Here is an 8,866-nt window from a genome sequence, read left to right as displayed (position 1 = left end):
TTCATCACTATATCCTTTACCTATGCTATATGAGGGAGAAAATGATTCAAGTAAATTTTTTCATAGTCATATTTAAGGAATATTCAAAAGCACTATAGTTTTTAAATTCCCTCTTTTTAAGACCTAAAGTGAGCATAATACTTAGCTCTATGTAAGTAGTAGCAGTTTATTAGTTTTTTCTTTTAGAAAATTTTCAGGGTTGGGGAACATTGATTTTTTTCCTTTATTTTGTGATTTTTTTTTCTTGCTGCATTACAGTGGCAAAGAAATAATGGTACAACTGAAAATTATTTTTCTATACTAAAATATTTATCCTAGATCTAAAGTGGAATTATCTCAAGAGATTGCTGAAATGCCAGAACAACTACTGAATAAAAATTAAAAGTTTTTTATTGTTACATTATAGTGAATATGTCTGAGGATTTAGATGACTGTATCAAACAACAATTAATACCTCAAGGACCCAAGTTCGATCCCCAGTACCAAACAACAATTAATATAGCAGTTCTGAGTCCCAGCATGGAATAGACAATAAGATGAAAGAAGGCCTAGACCATGTACTTAACAGAAATTTTAATCTTTACAAACTATATATATATATATATATATATATATATATATATATATAGTCAGGCAATAGTGCAATAGAAATAGTCACAATGCACTCAAGCAAAGAGGTATGCTTGGGTTGTAGGCAAGAAATACTGTTGTTTTCAGTGGAAGAAAATCATGATTTAGCTAATATTACTGAGCATTATGGAAGGAGAGGGTTTATGAGGCATTTTTAAAGAGACTTATATAAACAAAAAAAAACATACAGGTGGTTGTGGGAAATGTAAAAAAAATGTATTATTTTGAAGAAAAAAAGAAATTGGTGTGAGAATGAAATTTGAGATGATACATTTTAGGAACTGAATGCCAAAATGAAGATTTGAGACTTTATTCTCTAGGAAATAGTGAGCAAAAGAGCAATTATAGTACTAGACTAATGTGATGGTTTTAGAAAATAAATGTGATCACAAAAAGAGTAATTACAGACCTACTGGAAAGAGAAGTTCTGAGGGTAAGGAGAGCACCTGGGGATCAATACTGGTATAGTGAGATAATATTTTGGTACAATTATCAATGGGAATTTTTATTATATTTCCTTTTGATTAATGGCCCTGGTTTTTCATTCAGGTAATAACTATAGTATGTTTATATTGATTGTCCAGGAATGAGCAAACACAGTAGAAAGAAAGAATGTTTAGTATACCTGGGATTTTCTTTCAATTAGTCATTTGAAATTTATGATAGAAACAATTTTAAGGGGAAATTAACTTTAAAATACACTTTTAAGTATCTTGAGACTTAAACAAATTGAAAAATATACATGTCACTGTAGTGACATGTATATTTTTCAATTTGTATATATATATATATATAGAGAGAGAGAGAGAGAGAGAGAGAGAGAGAGAGAGAGAGAGAGAGAAAATAGCCTATGGATCAGATAACATCAGAAACCACAAGGAGAACAAACAGGTTTCAAAATTTATTGGCTTCCCCTCTCCCATTAAAAATGCCTTTGTGGGCTGGGGATTTAGCTCAGTGGTTCTGCCTCCTGCCTCTCAGCCTCAAGGACCTGAGTTGGATCTCTGGTACACACACACACACACAAAAAAAAATGCCTTTGTGATGTTCCAACTAGAGGTGATCTGGTCCAGTGTCAAGATTTCCATGATAAGGAGTGGTTTGGAAAAGAGTGAACTTTTATCTTTAATGTTCCTACTCCCTGTTCTCAGTTGTCATTGTTAGGAGCTTTAGATTTATACTTCTTTAAAATGCATATGTTAATATATGAGCCCCAGTGAGATGGCATTTGGTGGTAAGGGCTTTGAAAAGTAAATAAAACTTGGGATTGGAGTTCTAGTGAATGGGAGGAAAGGCCACAGAGCTGTTTTGCTGTCTTTTTGTTATATGAGGATACAATGAAAAGTCAACAGTCTACCAACTGGAGGAGAGTCCTCACCATAATCTGACAGTGAAGGTACGCTGATCTTGAAATTTCAGTCTTCAAAACTGTAAAAATAAATATTTGTTGTTTAAGGCACCAAGTCTATGGTATTCTCTTACAGCAACCCATACTAAGACAGTTAGCAAAAGCTACCTCCAAATACACAGTGAATAACTCATAGCACACGCAAACTTACACACATAGGCAGAAATGGCAAAAACAGTGCAAACTTTGCTATCCAGAAGTTCTGACTAAGTAATGTAGCAGTGCTCTGCAAGTATTGTAAGCAGGAAATGTTTCGGGCAAGTTTAATCGATTCAAGGTAGGTTGGCTTTATAAAAAAAAATCATCATCCCTATGATAGCCAGATCCCCTATACTCTGACTAATAAATAAAGGACAGCATAGAATTTAGTTAAAAAATTGAAATAAATGATTTATAAATAGGTTTTGTTCATTCCTTAGTTCAGAGATGGAGATGTTTACTTTTGTATTATTTTATCTTACTCTATCCTATGATACAATCTTAATTTTACTCTCCACATAATCTTAATCCTACTCTTCACAGCATTTTAGGCAAATATCTTATCTTTTTTTCCCCATTTTGATTCTTTTCTGAAATAGGGTTAATGTGAAAGCTAGTGAGAAGTGCAAATTCAAGTTACTAGATACCTCCCATAGTCTGTTTAAACAAAAGTGTTATTTCTTCACATATGGTAGTAAAGGAAAAATATGGTTGATGTTGAATGTTATTAGAAAACAGTGAAAAAATATCTTTTAAATATATTTTTCACCCCTCAAAAGTAGATTGTAATAATATATCATTTCTAGGAACCAAGAAGGAAGTATATGGGCATAAAGTGTTAAGATAATGTCATTCAATGTAGATCTGAAAAATAATTTTAAAAAACCACCAAGTCATAAAAGTAATTGTGGACTGAAAAAATAGGATAGGATGGTGAGTAAGGAATTTTAATATTATCAACAATTTCTTGAAACTCCTGAAATGACTCTTCTCGTGAGAGTTAAATTGCTAGCTCTACCCCTTAAAAAGGAAGAGGAAATATAAGAATATGCTGTAACTGTTCACCTTGATTTGTACACTTTGTATTTAATACGATTCATGACAGTGCAAAGAAAAAATAATTTCCATTGAATAATCCTATCTAGGCCATATCCCAGAAAGAGGAGTTTGAAATCACAACAGTGGGGAGAGAAATGAGAGAGAAATGACTAGGTATACTACAGTCATGGAAAATTAACTTCGGTAATGAAAAGGAGTGGCAGCAACAAGTCCAAGGTTGGGGAACAAAAGAAACACAAAGGAAAGTTCTGATTTCTGAAAGGTGAAAGCAGTTGTCCATTAAACATATCAGGAACAAATGAATCACAGATGTGGAGTGCAGTGCTTTGCCATGGATAGTCTGCTTACTAAGGTATGTTCAGATCCCAATCATCAAACTTCTAAATCAACTTGACTTTAAAAACAAGAAAATATATTGACATGAAATCCAGAAATACAGTGGTCTCTGGGTATTTGTACAGCCAGGATTAGGGCTCCACTGCTTTGTGGTTCTTTGTGATGTCCCGTGTGTGAGCTGATTTTGTCTATTGACTGACTTCCCTTCTGGTTGCAAAATGACATCCATCGGACATGAAAGTTTCTTCTCCAATCAAAAACCAGTTTTTCCTTGAATTCAATTGTTTCAGTTTAGGAAGCTCCCAAATCAGTATCAGTCCTCAAGAAATGTTTTGCATTACTAGATTAAAGCCTCAGACAATAACTGAAAAGAGATGGAATCATCATGGCCAACTTAAAATAATCAAAATCAACTTCCCCTGAGTCATAGGCCAGACTGAAGCTTATGGAGAAAACTGCAGCTCTGTTAGGAGGAAAGAAAAGATAATGTATTCACTAAAGCTCTTTTAGAATAATTTTTGCAAAATAAATGCTTTTCTTCATTCAAGCATAAGGTATTTTCCCCTCAGCTTTTAACACCTTTAAAGTTAGGATGCAGCCGGGCACAGTGGCACACACCTATAATTCCAGAACTTGGGAGGATGAGGCAGAAGAATCACTGCAAGTTCAAGGCCAGCCAGGCCTACATAGTTAGTTCAAGGCCCACCTGAACTACACAGTGAGGCCCTGTCTCAAAAAAAAAAAAAAAAAAAAAAAAAATAGGATGCATCTTAAAATCAATGCCATATTGATGAAGTATTGACAGTGATGATTTTATCTCTTTAAGAGAAGGCCGAGGATTTAGCTCAGTGGTTTTGCCGCCTGCTGCGCAAGCGCAATGACCCGAGTTCGATCCCTGGTACCCCCCCCCCAAAAAAGAGTAGTATAGCATATAATTTTGCATGTTACAAATAAAATACCAGTGTAGCTCTCAAGTAACATAGTATTTTAAGTATTAAAACTTTGCAAGGACTCTATATTTGCTTAAAGGATATGACTACTGCCTTTATTTCTGATTTTATCTACTTCCTATTTTTTTGCTACCACCACCTTAGACAAAGTCATTGACATTTCTGCCACATGTGATTTCAGCATTCTCTTAAGTTCTTTCTGTATTTTCCACCGACTTTCCTTCAAGTCATCTAACACACAGCAGTCAGAAAAATCTTTGAAAGTTTAAATCTGCAGTTCTGGTAATAAGAGAACAGCTTGCATCAGTTTGTTTTGAAGACGAAGATGATAAAAATCATAAACAAGATATTAAATGCAACTTTTGTAACTGTATAGCTTCCACAATCAGGAAGATTCTAAAAAAAAATAATCCTTGAAAGAAGTAAATACACTAAAGAAGATTTGATTTTACTGACAATTTTACCTGAGATCATTTCCTTGAGCAAGTCTTTTGCAAGAACTTAAGTGGTTAGACAAGAGGTGTGTTAAATTGAGTGGCAGTAGGGCCAGGGATTTAGCTCAGTGGTTTCGCCACCTGCTGTGCAAGCACAAAGACCCGAGTTCAATCCCCGGTACCAAAAAAATAAAAATAAAAAAAAAAATTTTTTTAAATGTTGAGTGGGAGTGACCATAGTCACTATGCCTCAAAGAGTCAAAAAATGGAATTTAAAGTTATTAGAAAGTTGAAATTTGGGCTGGGGATTTAGCTCAGTGGTTCCACCGCCTGCCTCACAAGCAGAAGGACCCAAGTTTGATCTCCGGTACCAAAAAACCCACAAATTTTTAAAAAAGAAAGTTCAAAGTAAAGAGGCAAATACAAGAAAAGAAGGGATCTCAACATAAAAGCCTCACAATTTGTGTACATACTCCAGCTAAATCCTGGGATAACTCTTTAATACTTCGATAACCATGAACTGTACATTCATGGAAGAATTTCAGGGAGCCTGTGAGAAAACATCTTCTAGATGCAAAAAGTGTAGATTTTAATTTCAGTTAGTAGACTGCCCACTGAGAAAACAATAATAAAATTATTCAATAGAAGATGCAAGAAAACAGAATTCCCACAATGTCACTACATTTTCCAGAATAAGATGACAAAATAGAAATCTTATGTAGTATCCACAAAATGTAGCGCATAGGTAAATATTCAACCAGCAGAAACCAACAATGAGATGACCCATATACTGAAAACAAAAAGTGTCTATTCATTAAAAGTCCTCATATTTTATTGGTGTACTATTTTTATAGGTCTAGCTTGTTTAAGTTCTATATATATTCTAGATATTAGTCCTCTGTCTGTGAAGTACATGGTACAATATTTGTCTCAGTCCATAAGCTGTCTGGCCACTCTGTTGGTTGTTTCTTTTGCTGCTCAAAAGCTGTTAAATTTGATATAATTCCATTTGTTGATTCTTGGCATTATATTTTGTGCAACTGGTGTCTGGCTCAGGAGGTCAGTTGTGGTTAGTTATGCCTATCTCTTTGAGTTTAACAATTTGTTTCTTTTTTTTATATATCTTGGCCTTTGTTCCATTTTGATTTGATTTTAATACAGGGTGAGAGATACAGATCTAGATTCATTCTTCTCCATGTAGATAACCAGTTTTCCCAGCACCATTTGGTAAAGAGGCTGAGGATTGTTTTGGCTCTTCTGGGTCTCTTGTGGTTCCTTGTAAATCTTACAAATGTTTTTTCTAGTGTTTGAAAAATGCTATTGGTGTGAAATAGCCTGTCTTAGTGACTCTCTTATCTCTGAGACACACTATCTGACACCCACAATTTAAAGGAGGGGAAGTTTTGGCTCACAAGCTTTACAAGTTGCAGTCCATTGTCTACAAGCTCCAAGGCAGGAAAGGCATGACAGAAGAGCTGGTCACAGAGGTAAACTGCTCACATATGGATAGTCAGGAAATAGAGAGAGAAGAGAGGAGCCTGGGAGGCAGAGATACACTTCTAAGTAACTCCCCTAGGCTCCCATCTCTTCCAACCATTTCCTGTCTTCTAACTGTACATTCAGCTCTGAATTCACCGGTACTTGAGTACCTATAGCATACTGTGATCTGGTCACCTCCCAAAAGCACCACCTATGAGTGCATGATGCTTTGGGAGTACATTCTTGATCTAAGTCATAACACAGCCTATATGTCCATTGACAGATTAATGGATAAAGAAAATGTGGTATGTACTCACAATGGAGTACTACACATCTGTAAGGAAAATTAAATTTGAGTCATTTGTAGGTAAATAGATGGATCTTGAGACCATAACACTAAGTGGAATAACTCAAGCTCAAAAGGCTAAATATTGCATGGTTTCTATAACATAAAAAACTCCAAATACAAATAATTTAAGAGCAAAACAAAAGAGAGATGATAAAAACAAGGAGGCAAACTCTGAGATAGGAATGGGAGCTGGAGAAGGAGAGAGAGGGGAGAAAAAGGAGAAAAGAGGTAGTAAAAATAACAAATATATATATATATATATATATACGATAAATTGCCTAAAATGTATATTATTAGATATCACAAACATATCCTAATAAAGAAAAGTAATAAAGCAATTAGCCACTGAAAATTTGACTAAAAAATGAAAATAAAAATATAAAGTTCTGTAACTGAAAAGCATAAAATCTGAAGCAAAGATCTATTATGTGTGCAAATTTAACAGCAAAGTTGCAATAACAGAGAAAGTATTAATTAAATTGAAGAATTCAAAAGAATTCATTAAATCTCAAAAGCATAAATATATTGAAGAAATAAAAAGTTTCAGTATTGGGTGAAGATAATAGTCATGCTTGATTACAATTACACATAGATGTGACTGGAGGAAAAGAATTAAGAAAAATGGGAGAACATTTTCTAATTTTTCTTTAAATGTACATGTACAGTCCTATGAGTTCAAAGGTTTCAGAAATTTTCAAGATAAATATCGCCAAAACAAGATAAAAGCAACACATTTGTATCATCTTTAAAGTAATTAAGAACAAAGATATAGAAAAATACCTCAAAAGCTGCTAGAGAAAAGCTATATAGTAGAGAGGAAAAAAAATGTATAACTATCTCATCATTCACAATGGAAACCAGAACATAAAATACAGGCTTCTTTAAAGTGTCAGCAAAAAAAAAGTGCAAAACTTTTTCAAATAAAAATTGTAATATTAATATTTTATAAATATAAAGTAGCCGGGAGAAGCTAGCGCCAAAAGTATCAAAGAATAGGTAGGGCCGTAGTGTCACTTCCTAGCCCGGTGACCTCGGTCTGCCTAACCAAGAATGAAGATCACTAGGCAGAAACACGCCAAGAAGCATCTTAGCTTCTTTCGCAACAATGTCGGAGTCCAGGAGCCGTACCAGATTCTCCTGGACTGCACTTTCTGCAGGGCGGCTCTGCGGGGCCGCATCCAGCTGCGGGAGCACCTGTCTCGCTACCTGATGGAGGAGGCCCAGCTGTGCAAGACCAGACGTGTATTAAAGGAGTTAGAAACGTTGGGAAAAGACTAATGGGGCAAAACTAATTGCACAAAAATGCCAAGTTCGAAACTGCCCCCATTGCAAGAATGCAGTGAGTGGATCAGACTGTCTGCTTTCCACGGTTGAAGAGGGAAATACTCACCATTATTTCGTGGCAACACAGGATCAGAATTTATCTGTGAAAGTAAAGAAAAAGCCTGGAATTCCTCTCATGTTTATTGTTCAGAACACTATAGTCTTGGACAGACTGTCTCCCAAAACAATTGCCTTTGTTAAAGCAGTGGAGTCGGGTCAGCTTGTCTCAGTGCATGAGAAAGAAAGCATAAAGCAACTCAAAGAAGAACAGGGTTTAATGAAAAATCCTGAGCAGAGAAGAAGAAAAAAAACGCGAGAAAATTAGTGGCCCAAATCCTCTTAGTTGTTTGAAGAAAAAGAAAAAAGCACAAGACACAAAAATCACATGTTTCTGAAAAGAAAAGAAAAAGAAAAAGAGTAAGAATCCGGAGCAGACCTACCTCTGCAGAGCTTTCTGAGAAGCAGAACCCCGAAGGATGAGGAGATGGGAAAATGAATTTACTATTACATCTGTAGAGTATTTATGACAAATGATTAAACTTATTTTTGTAAGTGAATGTTGACCTCTATATTTTTATGTACAATTACTTGTAAAATAAAAAGAGTGGTTGAGTTTAAAAAAAAAAAAAAATATATATATATATATATATATATATATATATATATATATGTGCCAAGTAATATAATCTGAGATGAGGGAAAACAAATGTAATTAGTTATCAACAGATCTGCATTACAAGAAAAGCACAATGAAGCTGCTCTGAATGAAAAATGGATTTACTGAAAGGAATGAAAATAGTAAATACATCATCAAATCTGAAAGATTATATATGCTTTTGTTTTATTATTTTATATACTTATATACTTTTCATTTATTTCTACTTATTTTTCTTATTTATATACTTATATTTACTTACTT

At 34.4% G+C, this 8,866-nt stretch overlaps 1 pseudogene; it reads left to right on the top strand.

Moving 5' to 3' along the window:
• The first annotated feature begins 7,674 nt into the window (after positions 1-7,674).
• Positions 7,675-8,427, top strand: LOC101699508 (rRNA-processing protein UTP23 homolog pseudogene; annotated as a pseudogene).
• The last annotated feature ends 439 nt before the right edge of the window (positions 8,428-8,866 follow it).

The sequence above is a fragment of the Heterocephalus glaber genome, unplaced genomic scaffold, assembly GCF_053883595.1.
Source record: "Heterocephalus glaber isolate CG9 unplaced genomic scaffold, H.glaber_assembly_v1.0 deba00001429, whole genome shotgun sequence".
In the NCBI taxonomy this organism is placed as follows: domain Eukaryota; kingdom Metazoa; phylum Chordata; class Mammalia; order Rodentia; family Bathyergidae; genus Heterocephalus; species Heterocephalus glaber.
The sequence above is the reverse complement of the archived record's forward strand: the minus strand, read 5'-3'. Positions and strand labels throughout refer to the sequence as shown.